Genomic DNA, 19,085 nt, shown 5'->3' with positions numbered 1-19,085 from the left:
CAATGAAAGAAAATGCATCTTAAATGACCGCCATTACTTTCCTTCATTGTCCCCCACAGCATGCAGCTTTATTCCCTCCTCCCCCTTCTAATCACCCATTTGTACCTCTCAAGAGACATGCTAAAATCTCTAACCCATCAGCCGCCCGACCACTATGCACTGTAAGGGTGCAGAAGTAAGGATCGGACACACAATGGTGGCATGTTTTTGGGTATAAACTTGTATTTATTAATAAAGGGTTGGAAAAAGGCCTCTCTAGCCCTAAAGCTAAGAGGGGTTTCCCCACCTCAATGAAAACTAGTGAAATCATCAGGAAGTCAAAAACTGAAATGTCTGTCCATGTCGTGTCCCAAAACCTTTGTCTGTCCCTAACATTAACAATCTAAAATAACTGTGCAAGGATGATCTCTTCTCAAAGTAAAAAGTGTTCTTTGTGTTTTCAAACAACGGAAAAGTTCCCAGTCTTTCTGGTAAGAAAAAAAGTGATGGAAAAATAATGTTCCAAAAATACAAAATTCCAATACTAGGGTGGTGCTCCTTTACCGTAGACTTCTTCTGATCTTATGCCAATTCCATTAGGGCTTCAGAGCCTCTTTTCTCTTAGATTAAATGTCCCTGGGCAATTCACATGGTAAGGCGGCTTTTGTTCGTACCTCTTTATCCTAGCAACTTGGCACAGTTCGCTAACAAGCTTAGGATTCCTTTTTGTCAGATCCACAATGCTTTCCCTCTTGCTCTCACCAATGCTAATGTTGTCCCAGACTTGCACAGCTGTGTTGTATCCTCTTGGTTCACTCTCCTGCCAAGTATACAACTCATTCAGGGTACCAGACAATCTTATTCTCGCTCTCTTATTTTGGTACGGATCCCACATCACACTGGTGCGTTGCAACCGCTTGGTTCACTCTCCTGCCAAGTATACACCCTATTCAGGGTCCCAGACCCTCTAATTCTCACTCTCTTATTTGGGTGTGGGTCCCAGACTCACACTGGTGTGTTGCAACCGCTTGGTTCACTCTTCTGCCAAGTATACACCCTAATCAGGGTTCCAGACCCTCTTATTCTCGCTCTCTTATTTGGGTGCGGGTGCCAGACTCACACTGGTGCGTTGCAACCATTTGGTTCACTCTCCTGCCAAGTATACACCCTATTCAGGGTCACAGACCCTCTTATTCTCGCTCTCTTATTTGGGTGTGGGTCCCAGACTCACACTGGTGTGTTGCAACCGCTTGGTTCACTCTTCTGCCAAGTATACACCCTATTCAGGGTCCCAGACCCTCTTATTCTCACTCTATTATTTGGGTTCAGGTCCCAGGCTTGCACTGGGGTATTGTATCCCCTTGGTTCACTCTCATGCCAAGTATACAACTTGCTCGGCATCCCAGACCCTCTGCGTCCGACTTTATTTTCACCCAGGTGCTTCCCCGTACCTCCACCACCTCCCGGGCAGGTATCAGCAGTTCCTGGGCAGCTGCATCTCTCTACGAGGCTCCGGTAGCGTTCAGGCTTCCAGCAGAGTCTGCAGCGGCTCTGCAGCGTACATGCCAACCCTTCCTATTTAGGCAGGCAATTCCTGACTTTTCTGTGAAAAATATTGCTATTTTTCACATTCTCCCACCTAAAATAATTCTAGCCCCAATGCATTCCTATGGGACGAAATCTCCCTCCGTGGTGCGTAAGAATGTTGGCATGTATGCTGCAGTCTTCCGATGCCTCCCAGCTGCACCTTCTTTTTCACTTGCACTTCACCAGGGCTTGGGACACCTAGAGGATTCACTCGGCAGCAACCCAAGTAGTCCTCACCTGGTGGACCACATTCAGGTTCTCCCCTTCGTGTCTGCTGCTTCCCTGAACGGCTCCCACTGTTCCTCCACAGAGGATCGCTCTCTCCTGTCCGTATTCCGGTTGAGCTGCTTTCAAACTCCTGCATGAGATGGTTGTACTGCTTTGAGCCAATCAGTTGTTTTGAGAGGCTAGACTACTCACTCTGCATCTTTAAAGTGTTCCTTGGACTCCTGGTGATCGTCTTCACAGTACCAGTCTCACAATCATATGTATAATCCTTTGTCCTTTCCGCTCTTTCAGCCTTGTTATGTATGTTGGATTGGCTGACTTGGCAAAAAAAAGCATTTACTCAATTTGGAGAAAGGGTAGGAGGTTTAGGGTGGGAGAAGGGGGTAAGGGTATTGTAGCGGGGTCATACCGTGTCCTCGAATGATGGTCGTCCTCAAACCCATAGAGGGATTCCTTCCCCATCCGCCCTCCAGTGGGACTATTGTACTGTGGACGCACTTACCTGGCCCCATGATAAAGGTCTCCCCCCCAGGGGAGAAGGGACATCCTCAGATTCGTTACAGCACACACAATTATGCCTGCAGCTGCTTAACGTCAATCGTGTTTAAAAGCAGAGCACAAACTCTGGTCACTGCGGAACCAGTGCTTTCCAGTGGCTAGAGAATGTGCTTTATGTCCGGAGCAGGCCATTGAAATAAACAAAAGCAAACCTGTGTCTGCAAGATATCTCAGTAAGATGTGCATTCCCAGCAGGACCAGGGTTCAAATGCCCTTAGGGGGCCAACGAAAAAAGAAAGTTCCCTTCACCTGAACAGTGCTCTGGGTGAAAAAAGTAAAGAAATGATGACTGAATTCTCCAATAATTAGAGGAACGTTGCACGGCCTGCACCCTTTGCTTCCGGCCCCCTTCAACCTCTCCTTTGGTGTAGGCAGTCTTCCGATCGACATTCCTTACTGGTATTTGATCCCGTAACCTGCTGAGTGCATTTATCGTTGCAGCAATTGCAGTAACCTAATGAGTTACCTCACTGGTATTGCAAGCTGTGATTGCGCAGTGCACAAACAAACCTCTGCATAAAACCGATTAAGATATGTCACTGATATTCGGACATGCACGATGCAAGCAACCAATACCTCTCTGCAGCAGGTCGACTAACTCACCGAGATGCCTCGCCCTCATGAGGTACAAACGAACCAGCTGGAAGATTAGCAGTCAGTCTTAAGGTTTACAGTCTTCCTTTGTGTTTCTAAAGACAGGGCTCCTTACCGGAACATGGTATGTGTAATGCATACCTCCCCAACCTTCAAGTGCTGTACACAGGCCAGGCTGAAGATGTGTTGGGGGTCCATTTCAACATGATGGGTGGGGGCCACCGGAATAAAGGGAAAACAGCCTGAGGCACCCGGGGCGTGCAGACAATACAATGGCAAAAAAAGATTAGGTTAACAGCCACTGATTATCATGAGACGGCCAGCAAGCAGGGATCTTAAACACTAAATGCACACTGAAGAGCTACAAACCCTTCGTTGTCAGCAAGTGGCGGATGTGGAGGAACCAGTGTTAGATGGCAATTAGGTGATAACACTTCTGGATATCCTGTAGGAAGAGAAAACGCAGCTTGTAATGCGAGCACTGCAAAGCACACATTCTAAGTCCCAGAACGAAAATAGAGAAAGGAAAATATTGCTGTGTTACAAGACTGCTGACTGGCAACATGTGCTCAGTTGCTGGGCCGCTTCCATTTGAAAAAGGTGAAAGTCCCCAACGTCGTCACTGGCCGTACATAACTGGTGTATAACCCTCCTCGGCATGGCAGTGATGGTTGTGTTATCTTCAGTTTTATCTGCAGCACATTGTACAATTCTAAAAATCATGTGTGGATATGCCCAGCTCTGGGAGCCTCGTCTAAAATGTTGAGTTCATTTCTGGGGGCATTACCTGGCGAATATGACTATTTATATACAGAGGGAGGGCACGTCTTGAATTCTGTATCCAGTTCTCGCTTCATCCTCGGCAAGTTCTGAAGACCTTGTATGGACTGACTGTGGTATATAGTCGTGCATATTGCACCTGGCATATAGTGTTTGTGTTGGATGCCACACCTAGACTGCAGCGTCCAGTTCTGCAGACCAGATCTGAAGTCTACTTTATACATTTGAATGCCACATCAAAACAAAATATGGATTTGACATAGTCCGTTGACCAAAATGGTGCACGGATGAAACCACAATTTAAATTTAAAACACTACTTACGTAAGTTCAGTGGAAAAAAACGTTAGTTACAGCAGCATTATGGTGATGTATGCAGCGAAGCTCTTGAAATTCTCAAGAGAAGCTTTCCACCATAACTCTCCTGTCTTACTGTATACCTTCTCTCTGAATCCTCTCTCATTTTCTCATGAATCCTTTCCCTCTTCAGGTCCCCCTCAAATCTTCCTGCTGCCTGTCCAGGCATTCTCTTCCTTGTCCCTCTGGTGTGCTGATGGACGCATCAGTAGAAGTTATGTGTGCGCGCTTTAGGCTTGCGCACAGTGCACCTTGCGTGGTGAGAGCGGTGAGAGATGCAAATGCCATCCACGGTTTGAGGAACACTAGATGCAGCTCCGGAAGGGAGCAAAGCGTTGGGAAAAGCTGCTGCTGCCATCGCCAAGAGGTCAGTGAAGAATGGAGTGCAGCTCTTCCTCAACGTGGAGCAAGAACTGAAGAGTAGTTTTTTACACCACATATTCATTCGCTCCATACTTGAGGCGCAATCAGGGACGTCATTTCACCAAAATGCCAGGGGTAGCAGAAGTGACATCACATGACCTTTGACCTCTGATGACATCCCAGGAAGTGGTGTCATTTGACCCCACCCCAAAGTGACATCACATGAAGCGATGGAACACGACCTTTCACCCTTTGACAAAACAGAAAGTGACATTAGATATTGTTCCTAAGTACACTACGAACAATATGGTTGCGATAACACTATAATGTTATATACATTTCATACAAGAATGGATCACCATATGTATCGTTAATATCATTGTGTATAGGCCCATATTACCAAATTACTGTGAATGCAAGCAGACGTCCAAGGCCAAACGATAATGATGTGTTATTATATAGTACTTACGCTTAAGCGCTTCATATAGAACAAATATACATACACTATCACCCAACCTTTGTTGGTACTCATTTATCGACCTCCAAAGGGTGAAAGGCTGAGTTAATTGTTTAAGAACAGGTGAAATCAGTGACTCACCCCCTGAAGTGTGCCTGGAAATAAACTTTTATGAGTCTAGCAATTGTTGGATAGAATTCCAGAAAGACAAATTATTTGTTATTCCTATTCTTGCTTATTTAGCGTCACTGCTCAAAGTGATACACTTGTGGAACCCTCTGTTTTTTTTAAAGAGGCCTGAACAAGAAAGTGAGTCACTCCAAAAATAAAGAGCCACATGACACTGGCCACAGCCCAGGAGCGTATATTTTTTAAAAAAAAGTTACAAAAATATTTATCTTTTTTTTCTAGGGGAAGCAAATGAGACCTCAGGGGTCGCAACTGCGACACCTGGCAACCCCCAAATGACGTCCTTGAGTGAGCGCTCAACCCACTGAGTTATCTCACTGGATCTAGCTATCAGAAAACCAACCATTCCAGAAACAAAGAGCCACATGCTGCTGGCCACAGCCGAGGAGCCTCAAATTAAATTTTTAAAAAAATCTTTTTTAGGGTTAGCAGTGGCGATCCCTGGCGACCCATAAATGATGTCCCTTGGCAAGATGCGGTGCCAGAGGTTAATTTGTGCCTCATGTTGCTTGGCCCTTCGCCACCTATAAGCCAAAACTATTTCATTAACGTACAGCTAGGGAGAAATGGCATATGTGGAGGGACACAAACTTTGTAGGTGTCGTTTGGGTATTTACCCACCCATTACCTGCCCCTTTCCGCGCCAAGCACCCTTCCGCTTGGGATCTCGTTGAAGTAACTTTATCAAGCTTTACCATTGAACCTTGTGGTCGAAGTGCATGGCAGTGTTTATGACTTAATTGGAGCTGTGAACGTGCTATTGGTGTAATAAAAATGTCTTAATCAGGTCTACCTTCAGCCACTCGATTAATAAACACTGTCAATGCTAAAAACAAATCCTGCAACAAAAAACTGTTTTGGCTTGTGTATGAAGTACTAGGCATTTGCTACGTACTGCTAATATATGCCCAGGTACTTGCACCATTTTTCAGCTGCTACCATTGATGGCCAGTTAATACCACTATGGCAGTGCGTGGAAAATGCCTTTGCCATAGCTACCCAAAAGCCAAAACTGTTGACATTGCCAATGCTTGTTTTACATTAGGTTTTGGCTATTAGGTGACGCTGGAAGCTCTGTCTATAAGCCAAAACTATTGTCATGGGAAATGAAGGTAGGCGAGAGGTTGCATAGGAGGAGGGAGACAACCTGTAGGTGTTTTTTTTGGGTTATGGGCCCACCCCAGTAACGCCCATGGCTAAAATAAGGCCCATGTGAATTCCCTTCCCCTTCCTGACCCTCACAACCCAAAACCACACCCATGGGGGTCTCTTTGAAAAGCATTCTAATCCGTTTTCAATTTTCATGATCTGTATCTGGTTTATTTATTAATCAATTTTTCACCTGCTATGTTTAGTTTCATTCAGGGACACCGATTCACCAGAATTCCAGGGGCAGCAGAAGTGACATCACAGGGCTGATGAAAAGACAGGAAGTGATGTCACTTGATCTTTCACCCAGGTGGCATCAGTTCCTCTTTGAACCTGGTGACATTATCGGAAGTAGTTTGGGGGCATAAAAAAAGTAGAGAAACATTAACATTTTAAAATACTAAATACATACTGAAGCAGACAATAATATTTTAGATACCAACCACATTTTAGTCTGCCTTCATATGCCATGGAATGGGTCATGATGAGATAGGATTAGACCCAATAGTACAACATAGGCCGGGACAATATTGGTTCCACCATCGGGATTGCTATTTGAAGATTTGAATATATCCTTAGGCAATAATTATGACAAAGCATTGAACAATTTTGGGGAGTGCGCTGACCCGATTCTTGCTGAAACAGATTCGAACAAACTTACATTGATGTGAAGCCCGGTGAAGATGAACCACAAATTAAAATTATAAAATGTGGAAAGATATACAGAGAATGTCATTATATAAACTGCAAAGGGAGCTAACCACACACCTGAGGAAATATAAGGAGATACAGACCTCCATGATGATATTCCCAGGGCTGAAATATCGTTACATGTATATGCGCTTTCATTTTAATTTACAAGTCTCCCTGCAAAAGTGGGGTCCTATAAGAGGGATCCCTGGACAAGAAAGAAATTGTTGGCTCTGCAAAAAGCCAGAGGAGGCAGAAACGCTAAAACATTGGCTGATTGGCTGCAGTGCAACACTACGAACGAGGAAAATGTGGTTGGGAAAGTTCATAAGGGGATTAGAGGATTTAAACAGTGTAGTTATGTGGGTTGGGCTCTTGTATGGATACTCAGTGAGCATTGCTTTAATGAGTATTTTAATAGTGACACACAAAAAGTTGGGGAAAAATGTTTTTCTCGATTAGTTCACCATAATGAAGTAAGGAAGGGAGGGATTTTTTGGATAGGTGGAAAATATAATCTTGGGGGTTAGAAAGGGAGGGCCTGATAGGCATATAGTATACAGTATTATATTCTATTGTATTGAATTAATTAATGGCTGTAATGTTTGTTTTAAAATATTGTGTCTGAAGTAATTTATTGCCTTTGTAATTAACTAGTTGTGGAAGTATAACATTTTTAATAAAATATAAACACAAAAAATAGGTGGAGGCACTGTCATAAATATGCCACTACAGCATTGTATGGGCAGTTACAGCCAGATTATGACAATTATAGCTGCATGCCGGGTATTGTCATTATATGAAAGTAAAGCCCCTACATTGCCAGTTGCTGTGATAATACAGTATCCAAAAATCCAATAGATGCAAGTCACTTTCAGTGCACAGGCACATTAATGCTTTAATTAATGAAAATGTTTTTGTATTTATATAGAGCTTTCGCCAAAGCGCTATACACAGCACATATTTACATACAATTAGCATCCCAACCAAAGTTGGTACTCATTTATCAGCCTCAGAAGAAGAAAAGGCTGAGTTGGCCTAGCCAGGATTTGAACTTGTGATCTGCAGCTCACACACAGAGTGCAGCAGCAGGTGTCCAACTCGCTGAGCTATCTTACCACTTAGCTATTAAACATGCAATGGCACCATAAAAAAGCATGTAAAACTGGCTTCACAATGTAGGGCAAAAATGTAATAACACTTATCATGTTTGCTGTAGCCTTGATGATGCACAGTAAAACATGCATTGCCACACTAAGACATACCTAGACTGGCAGCACCAAAAAGCAATTCTAACCATCTAATAGCACTTATCATGCTTACTTTATCATAGCTGCCCAGAAAAATATACGTCACAGTAAGGATTCGCTTCACCCAAATGCCAGTCTAGCCAGGTAATTACATTTATCATGACTGCTTTATCAGAGATGTCCAGTACAAAATGTCAAGCCACAGTAAGAAATGGCTAGTCTAGCTGCAAAAAAAGCTAGGCTAGAGAAGTAATAACACTTATGATGCTTACTTTATTATAGATGGTAAGAAAAATATGCTATGACTCAGTAAGAAATGGTTAGACTGGCTGCACCCAAATGCCAGTCTAGACAGATAATAACACTTATCATGCTTACTTCATTATAGATGGCCAAAAAAATATGCCATGACGCAGTAAGAAATAACTAGACCTGCGTGCCCAAATGCCAGTCTACAAAGGTAATAACACTTAACATGCTAACTTTTTATATAGATGCCCTGTAAAAATGTCATGCCACAGTAAGAAATTACGACACTGGTTGCAAACAAATGCCAGTCTAGATAGCTAATAACACCAATCAGGCTTACCTCATTATAGATGCCCACAAAAATATGTCATGACGCAGTAAGAAATTACTAGACGTGCGCGCCCAAATGCAAGTCCAGACAGGTAATAACACTTAAAATGCTAACTTTATTATAGAGGCTCTGTAAAAATGGCATGCACATAAAAAAATGACTAGACTCGCTGTAGCAAAATGCGAGATTAGCCACTAATAACAGTCATGTTTTAAATAAGTTCATGTTCTAGCAAATTAGATATTCAATGATAGAGGGACAAACCACAAGTGCAATATCAGTCTGAATAAAAGTAAGAAACATATCAAATAACTGATGTATGGCCACCCTTTTCTCTTTCCTGCACAAAGACTTAAATGAGGCATTTCTTTTCATTTAGAGATGCAGAAACAAGTTTCGCTTTTCACAGTCTGAGGCAGCTTGAATTCCCAGACATGTGCAAACACCACCAGCAGAAATGCAAGTTGTAAGTTAACACTTAACTTTCAAAGTTTGCTTTGGTCAAGCATGCACGAATAAGAATAGATTTAAAAGTTAATCCAACTCATAAACATATGTAAAGGTAACAACAGATAAATGACACCCCACTTCAGAAACTGCAATATCTCAGACTCGGGTCGGCAATAACAGAGACATGGGATGGATTCCCACAAGAGCCGGAGTCACACCCATGTCTCAATTACATAGCCTCTTCCGGGACAACCAAGAAAACTGCCTCAGCACTCTATAAAATAGCACTGGAAACGAGGAAGGCGCAGTCACCTGACGTCAGGAGGGAGTGGGAGAGGGATCTCGGGCCACGCTCACGGATTCTCACTGGTCGCAGCTGTGCTGCCTCACAAAACAGGTGTTGCTCAATTCCAGGTTCAGGCTAATCAATTTTATAATACTAAATAGAGTACACCTCACCCCAGCTCGCCTGAAGAGAATGGATGCAACAAATACGGGGAGATGCCCTAGGTGTGGGGGTGAGGAAGCGGATTTGACACATATGTTGTGGGCATGTGGGAAACTCTTTGAATACTGGAGGCACTGGAGGATATGTTGGAGCAGCCTGTAGCCTGGGAACAATCCATGTGTATATTGGGCTACGTACTTAAAATGAATGCAGCCAAACGCAAGCCTATTAACATTGGACAGCTACTGGCAAAGCGTGCCATATTAATGAGGTGGAAGAAAGGGGAGCCCCCTACAACAGAGGAATGGATAAATGTCATGATATGGGCAAATGATCAGGAAGAAGTACACTCCAGCTTACTTCCCCGTGTCAATAGACCAAGAGACATTTGGGGAGGTTTCCATCAATATCTCAGCAACAGAGCTGATGCGGACCATAGTGAAGACACAACGGTGTAAATGCCCATTGTAAAATACCTGTAAACTGTCTATACAATGCTACCTGTGTAAACGTGAATTTACTGTATTAATGCTTTATGGTGTCTACTGTGCAACTTAAATAAAGGTTAAAAAAAACCTTATAACTAGTTCTTTAATTTGCTAAATGCTTATTAAGATCACACTGCTAGATAAATTGTTACTAGGTACTAAAGCAATACGGACAAGAGAGGGGTGGTGGTATGCAAGCAGGACGGTCTAGTTAATAAATACATAAGATTGCAGGAACTGACAGGTCTTTAAGAGATTTCCAACATTCTTGGGGTAAAGGATGTAGCCTGATTATGGTTTGGTCAGAGCACACAATGGATCCCAACAGTTAACAAACAGCCAGTACACTTCAGCACTGTGCATGTCTTGTATAGCCTTCAGGAGATTTAAAACCTAGGCTAGGCACCATTGTCTGAGAGCATAGTTGGATGAAAATCAAAATACAGAGGCTGCAGCAAACATTTCACTAAAACACACACATGTGGGCACTAAAGTAAGACATGTGCAGTACAGGATGAAAAGTGGAGGTCTTGCTAAGGAGTATAACAATCCACTGTATTTCTGATAATTTAACAGAACATCCATTTACAGACAATGGTGCTCACCCAGTTCATGAGCCAACAAAGAGATCAGATGCAGAGCCCACTCTTCCTGCCTTCAGTCGAATTCTACTTATAAGACAATGGGCCTCATTCCGAGGCTGGCGGTAAGGTCTTTTAGCGGGTCCCGCTAAGGGTGGCTGGTTTTACCAGGCGCCCTTAGTGGGAGCCGCTAAAGGACCAGGGAGCTAATAACGGGCCTGTTGTTAGCTCCCTCTCCATTCCCATTGAGCCCTATGAGGGCTCAAATGGGAATGGGGGTGGGTAAATTGAATGAAGAATTACCGGGTCCTCCAAGGTTGGAATAGCCCGGTAATCCCTCATTCAAGGAATCTGCACCCGGACCCGAGTTTGGAGGCAGCCATGCCACAAATAGCGGCATGGCTACCTCCAAACACATAATGACCCCCATAACTACAGGATTCTCAGAAGTGGATTTGCATAGCCTGTCTCACATACATACACACAAACACACAAACCCCACACACATTCTCGAAACCTGACTCTCAATGCACATAAAACAGATGAGGAAAGGTGTCCACTAACCACATTTATCACAGTAGTCAACAGAAAAAAACGATGAGGATTCACTTCTCCAGGCATCACATTTAATCACCTCCAACACCAATGGTTGTTCTTGAAAGGAATATATGGTTGACCCTCCACTGATGCTACTTCATTGTTATTTTATTATACCCCTCACTGTTATGTGTGAAATAAAGATGCCGGGACTAATAATATGCAACACTATGCAATAAGACACAAAGACATGCGTGTGTGTGTGTACCTTCGCCTCTTTAATCCAAAGCTCTACTGACTTGGTGGTAACCCCGCCCACACACGTGACCCACGTGACCCAACGTTGTTGAATCCACAGACAGCAACAGAGGACTGTCATGAACATAGACACAATACATTACATCTCCCCCCCCACTTAGAGGATGAATTATTCTGTCTAGCCCATTTCTTTAATACATTTCATGGGTCTGCGAATTGTTCTCTTTGATGTACTTCTAGTTGTTGGGGTGTATTCTTCTCTTTTGCTGCCACTGTCATTGGTGTCTATGTCCCGATCCATGACATCAGAGCAACTCACTGATGAACTTTCAGAGAGGACAGGTTTTTCACTGAGACGATGTTTTGTTCGTCTTGTTGTATTTCTTTTTCAATTTTCTTGAAATATGAGGAATTTCTAGTAATATGTCAATTTGGGCTTGCCACTGTTATCAAGGATCCCTTAATGTGTGTCACTGTCAGGGGTCCCGAGCTGAATGCTGGTGTTTCTTTGGATCCTTGCGATTGTCGTACTAATACCTGGTGTCCTATTTGTACAGTCGGTTCTCTAGCTTTCTTCCTGGAATCAGCATACGCCTTCATTTTTTTCTTGCTTTCTTCATCTTTGTTCCGAGGTCGTGCTTCAGTGTCCGGCGCTATCTCCTTGACACGGTTTTTGGGCAGAGTGGTTCTTATGCTTCTGCCAAACATCAGTTCGGAGGGGCACACACCACAACCCCTTTTTGATGGAGCATATTTGAAGAGTCCTTTTCAAGTTGACCATGAATCTTTCAACAGTGCCGTTCGCTTGTGGCCATAGGGGTGTAATTTTTTGATGGCGAGACCCTAAGTATTCCGCAAACATTGCAAAGTCATGTCCACTGAAAGATGGTCCATTATTGGATTTTACAATGATTGGGACACCATAGTCTGCAAATGTTGTGTCCAAGGCAGGGATAATGGCATGCACTGCTGTTTAATGTATTAGATGTATTTCTGGGAATCTCAATATTTCATCCATGATGACCACAGCGTATTTTCCGTTTGGTAAGAGGCCGTACATGTCCACATCTACTTCGTCTCATACTTGCAATGGCATGGGTGTCATCTTCAATGGCTCGGGGAATGGGCGAGATGCTACTGACTTGCATGTTACATAGTTTCCGAGTGTTTTCTCAATTTTTGTGTCCATGTGTGGAAACCACACCTTTGTTCGGAGTTGTCGCTTGGTGTATACAATTCCCCAGTGTCCTTTGTGAGCCATGCTGATTACCCTGTCCTGCAGTGTTTCCGGTATGACAATGCGGTTCTTTTTTAGTAATAGACTGTGCGTCGAGATGGATAGGATATGCCCTAGGAGGGGAAATGTTTTAAGCAGCTTCTGTTCTGTTTCTGAAGTGCACAATCCCCTTATGTCAGACCTGTGCCATCTTCCTGAAGTTATGCAGTCCTTCACTTGCATGAGTACCCGGGTCCTGACGCATGCTGTTGAGAATTTCTTGTATGGTGAGCGATTTGGGGAGAGCGATACTTACGATGTAGTTGATATATTTGTCCACCTTGATGGATTGCGTTTCTTCCTTTGGGGGTAGCGGGTATTAGGATAAAAAGTCAGCTGGATTCTTGTCCTTTCCAGGCCAATGTACTATTGTGAGAGTATTCCTGCAAACAGAGTCCCCAACATGCAATACGGGACTCTGTTTGCATGAATCTTGGCATTTGATTTTCCATATATCGCGGCGTGCTCCTTCAGACCCTCCAGGATTTTGCGGCATGAAATAGCAAATTTTGCGGCACAAACCTTTATTTATGGCAGCATTTTTGCAGAACAATTTTTATTGACTGGACGGTGCAAGATTGGTACATTGCAGGAAAGAGGCTGTGTGCAAGGCTACAAGAGAGCCATGGTGTCAACATATGTATCTTTTATATCAAATAGGAAGAGTCCTAGATGTCTCTGGCTTGGCAGAACAGTGTTTGCTTTTGCTATGTTTTTTTGGTTTAATGTGCATGCCTATTTAATATTATTAACATTATTAATCATTATCATTTGTAATGCTGAAAGTATTCCCCTTCTATGTTCCCCAATCCCGCAAGCACCCACACACCTTTCTCACCCAACACACATCACACGTCTCACAAATTCCCCATCACAACTGGTATTTTTGAACCTCACGCTCAGTCATACACATACTCCCATGTTCTGTCACACTGCCTACTCACAATTTGCGCTCTCTAGTCCCTGCCAAACTCCAAATCATACTCCCAACTCACACGGTACGCTGCCCAATTCCTCCCGCATTATACAGTCCTTCATTCTTGAATACTACTTCTGCATCTTTCATCCTTTCTCCCATTCTATCACACTCTTCCCTCATCCTTTCTCCTAATATGCAGCCCACTACTACCCCTGCGCCCACGTTCCTTCCACATTCTGTACCTCCGCTCTCTCTGATTTCTGGCCCACGGCCCCACTGCATCTGCTCTGCTCTCTTGCCCACTGCTTCCCCCTCTGACCCATTGCTCTCCCTCTGATCTCCCTTTGCTTTCTTGCCTACCACGCCACAGCTCACCCATCACCCCTTTCATATATATATATGCATATTGTGACAATTTTTCAATTTTTGAAGAAAACTGTAGATTTTGTCCTAAAAGAATGGGGCATCTTAAAATAGAGCAGAAGCTGTGCTGTTTTTAGATAAGCCATTTTTGGAAATGAGCAGGCCACCTTAATCTCAAAGCTGACCTGCGCATTTCCACAGGGCAGAGCTGTAGCGCAAAAGATGCGCCGGCCAGCCGCCTTAAATATGTTTGTGTTGGAAACGCTCTCCCGACAATGGTCTATAGGCACCCCGTGCATTTCGCCGTGACTGGCCCTTAAGGGTCCTGCCACAGTAAAATGCAACTCAAAAAAACACATTTCTATCCCATTTGGGGGAACAGAAATGCAAATGAGACAGCAGCTGTCACACTTAAAAAACATTTTTATTAATGTATTGCATGAGTCGGTAAGGTCAGTAAAGACCCGGTAAAGCAGTGGCACCCCTCGTGCACATATTTAAAGTGGGCACATAGAGTGGTGTACAATTTCTGCACATTTAAAAGCGCATCTTGCTTGTCAATTTGGGATGCACTTTTAAATGTGCAGAAACGCCCCCTGATTTGCGCAAAGGGGTGAAAAAGGACATCTGAATGGGCGCATATAAGAAGCGTCCATTCAGATGTCCTTTGTGGATCGGACTGCTCTTTTTTTTTCTCAAGTGATGAAATGTGCTTGCGCATTTAACTTCTTAAGTGCAAAAAATAAGAGTTGAGCCCCTTGGCCCCTTGAGTTTAAAAAAAATAAATAATTTCTTTCAAAAACTGACATTTTTGTGGGTGTTTTTGCAAAAACGGCCGTTTTTCGCAGCATTTTGCGGGATCGCAAAATCGCTATAAGCTGGAGGGTCTGCCTAGTGGTCTGTAACAATGGTGAATTATTTGCCATATAGGAATAGATGATAGTGCTTGCAGGCCCATACGACTGCCAGGCTTTCTTTTTCTGGTTGGGAGTATGCACATTCAGCCAGAGATAGGCTACGACTTGCGTACGCTACAATGCGATGGGAAAATGAGAAGGATGAGCGCGGTCTGAATTAGGCCAGGATTACCCCTAGACCCACAGGGCTTGCATCCACAGCCAATTCAGTTTCCATGTCGGGATCATAGTAAGACATGCATGAGGTGGAAGAAAAGTGCATTTTGATCTCTTGGAATGCTTCTTCACATTCCTATGACCATCTGAACTCTTGTCCTTTTCCTGTGAGAAGCCATAGGAGTGTGCTTACAGAGACACAGTCCCGTATATATCGCGTGCAGTAGCTGGCCATGCCCAGAAATTATCGTACAGCAGATATTGCGAGGGCAATATCTGCGCAAGCCCTCTGTGAGGGCTTGTACCTTGTCAGGGTCTCGTTTTAGGCCATCTTGTGAAAAGAAGTGTGCAAAGAATTTGAGTGTGGATTTACTGAGTTCACATTTGCCCGCATTCATGGTCAGATTGGCCTCCTCTAGAGCCATGCAGACTCAATGTAGTGCATCATCGTGTGCCTCTCTTGTCACTCCAAAAACAAATATGTTGTCGCTGTAATTTAGACATTGCGGGATGCATTTAATTATTTGGTGTATTTCATTTTGGAAGATGTCAGCTGTGGAAGACACTCCGAAGCTGAGTCATTTGTAACGAAAAAGTCCTAGATGTGTGGAAAATGTAGTAATATAGTGGGAGTCAGGGTGTAGTTCAAGTTGGTGGTAGCCTTTGTTTAAATCTAATTTGGAGAAGATTTTCGGCCCATGCAGCAGGTGCATCATGTTGGTCATTCCCGGGATACATGTCTTTCTCTTTCAATTGCCACGTCTGGTGCCCTCATAGCCACACATGTGAATGCGCACATCATTTTCTTTCTTGGGAGCTGGTGGGAACTGATACAATGGGTGAGACCCAAGGTGTGGGTCCTGTTGCATATTCGATGATATCTTGCGTGAGGAGTCATTGGAGTTCGTATTCTATTTGCTTTTGAATATTTAAAGGGCTCCCTCGGTAGTGCTGTGCCACCGGGTTTGATGTCTGGGTTGATATGCAGTTTAATTAGTTTTCTTTTGAGCCGTCCTAATCCGTTGAATAGTGTTGGTAACATTTTGATTATCATGTCTTTTGTGTTTGTTGTGTACGCTGTCATGATTTGATACATTATGTGTACAAGGCCCATTTGTATGGCTGATTTAAAACTGAGGATGCTGCAACCCGGTACCTCGTCTTTAACTACATATATGTTCAATGTTGCCATCTTGTCTTTGTAGGTGCATGTGGCTTTGAACATGCCTTTGCATTCCATAGATGTGTTTGCTCCATAGGGATAGATGTCAATACCGGGCTGGTTTCAATGCTCTCTTGTTTTCTAGTCCTTGATATATAATTTCATTTACCACATTGATGGTAGCCCCTGTGTCATTTACGAATTCTGGGCCTTCCCGTTCACTTGTAATGGTAGTGTTGGGCTATATTCGGTAGCTATTTTGTTGCCTATTGCATGTACATATCCCCTCTTCGGTCTCCGCTGGGGGATGATGAATCAGATCGCTTCCGACTTTGTTCTGTGTGATTTGCGGCCCACTGAAGATATTTGACATTTTTGCAGACTGCCTGGAAGTGATTCTCACCACCACATCCGGCCTATGGCTGGACAGGGGCCCACATATGGGAAATTATATCCACAACATTAAGAGACTGGTGCATTCTGCCTGCTTCCCACCAGCAGCAGCCAAATGGATATAATCCTTTTTGATGGAATGTATGGCAAGGGTCTTCTCTGATAATAGGAAGGCAGATGATTTTCAGGTACGCTGTGGGGTGCTGCAGGGATCCTGTATCTCCCCTGTCCTGTTCAATCTATTCACACTTCCGTTGTTTCAACTTCTGGATGCTAATGGGGTTCTGTATACCAAATATGCAGATGATACTCAGTGTCTCATCCCCCTATCAGGGGATTACAGCAGGGACACTGAGTCCCTCAATAGGGTTTACTCCTTGATTCAGTCCTGGATGCTGGAGAACAATCTTGGGCTAAATGATGCAAAAACGGAAGTAATGATGATAGGGACAGCCTCTCGCCTGCGGAAACTATCCCAGTTTACAAGGAGATGGTCATCACAGGATGTACCATAGCTCCACTTCTGAAAGTAAAGACATTAGAGATGGTGATTGATCAGGTGTTGAACATGAAGGCCCATGTGAGCTTTCTGGTATCTTCCCCTTCCTACCATCTTAAACTACTTGTGCAGCTGAGAACATTTGTGTCACAAGATAACTGTGCCACAGTTGCGAGGGCCATTATCGGTGTCAAGTTGGATTATGGGGCCAATTTGCTGCAGGGCATAGGGAAAGGCGAAATTATGTGCCTCCAGGTGATCCAAAATAACATTGTCAGAACAGTAAAAGGGCTGAAGAAGCACAAACATGTTTCTGATGCTAGGAGAGATCTCCACTGGCTACCTTTAGCAAGTAGAGTGACCTTCCGCCTTTTGTGTGTTATACACAAATGTCTATATGAATTAAGTCCAGCCTAGCTCTCCAATCGCTTTTCTTGGTTGCCAACAAGGAGAAACTAAGATCGAACAATACGGGCTACTCAGCACGCCATGGTCCAAATTGGTAGGGGTCAACCAGGGGTCACTTTGCTATGCGGACCCCGAAGAGCTGGAACGTGCTGCCTCTCGATTTGAGGTTGTGCCACTTTTTCTCTACTTTTAAGAAGGATCTGAAAACCTTCTTAACCTTGGATGAACCCTAGTCTAACTACAGCACCCCAGCCAGGCTTGGCCTGGGGGCTGTCTGTCCTTTACTAGCATTGTCCCTGTTTTTATACGTTATGATTATATGTTGTACGTCCTGTTAGCGCTATTATGCCTCTGGGTCAGTGGCATGCGCCTATAAATATAAATAAATAACTGAAATAACAATTCCTTTGATCATTGTTAAATGTCTTTCCAGTTGACCTCATTTGACAGATGGGTGCTGTTGGTGCACCCTGCGTGATTTTAATGTTGCCCAGAGATTCTGTTTGTAAGGAGAGCGCCATGTCCACCCTGGCAAGTTGCAGAATTGCATCTAGAGATCTGGTCTTTTGTAATAACTTCAATAAGATTCACAGCCAGCAATTGTTTGAGATTTTAGTGCTTCCTCAGTTGAGTAATGCTCGAAATCACAGTATCTTACTCTTTTGCGCAGTCGCATGATGAAAGTATCCAGGGTCTCGCCTTTCTCCTGGGTGGACGTGTGAAAAATATGGCGTTCGTAGTCAACATTTCTTAGTGGAGCAAAGTAATTGTTTAGCGCAGCAATAATTCCCTGGAATGTTTCAGTGGTGGTTGCAGGCAGTTCAAAAACAATGTCCTGCATAAGTGTGTGCATCAATATGCCTTTGAGGCTACGCTCTCCACGCATACCAGTGGCGTTGATATGTATATTGAGCTCTTTGAGCCATCTATTCCAGCGTGGTGCCAGATTGCTGGTATCAGTGATGTCAAAAGGCGGGACTGCCTGTAATTGTAGTGAGTTATGACTCCTTTCCTCTCTAGAGGGTAGCACTGGTGCAGGGGAAGGTGGCGTCTGCGCCAAAGTGCTGCTAACACTGTCATCATCCGACATGTTGACAGTCTATGGAAAGAGCTTAAATGATCTTAAAGGGTTCACTAGACGGTGTAGGTACAATGGCAATATATGCACACATTTACCTCCTTGGATACAGCGTGGTCGGCCCTCAAAATTGCCTGTGAATGTGCTTCTGTGTGAACTCTGGCGCAGAAAAATGCAGTCTGGGCTGGGGCTGGCAGGCCTCTCAATAGGTGTGTTGTAGGACGCGAGTGCGTGATTTGAAAGCATTCGGTCTGGGGTGGAGCGCTCAGCTCCTTGGAACGCAGCAAGCGTTGTCCGACACCTGCACGATAAGCAGGCTTGCATGCCACACCTGGGCTAGCAGGCGGGAAGAAAAATGTGTTGCGGCGGCGGGTGGGTCAGGCCGGGCGTCAG

General features: G+C 44.0%; 2 protein-coding genes across 4 annotated transcripts in view; one reads left to right on the top strand and one right to left on the bottom strand.

The window, feature by feature from the left end:
- LOC138580907 (microfibril-associated glycoprotein 4-like) overlaps nt 1–19,085 on the top strand; it is a 427,453-nt gene that overhangs the window by 6,830 nt on the left and 401,538 nt on the right. The gene's annotated exons all lie outside the window — the stretch shown is intronic.
- Nucleotides 1–19,085, bottom strand: part of LOC138580906 (uncharacterized) — a 191,720-nt gene that overhangs the window by 33,117 nt on the left and 139,518 nt on the right. The window lies entirely within an intron of this gene.

This window comes from Ambystoma mexicanum, chromosome 3p (assembly GCF_040938575.1).
Source record: "Ambystoma mexicanum isolate Mex_15411 chromosome 3p, UKY_AmexF1_1, whole genome shotgun sequence".
Lineage (NCBI taxonomy): Eukaryota > Metazoa > Chordata > Amphibia > Caudata > Ambystomatidae > Ambystoma > Ambystoma mexicanum.
The sequence above is the reverse complement of the archived record's forward strand: the minus strand, read 5'-3'. Positions and strand labels throughout refer to the sequence as shown.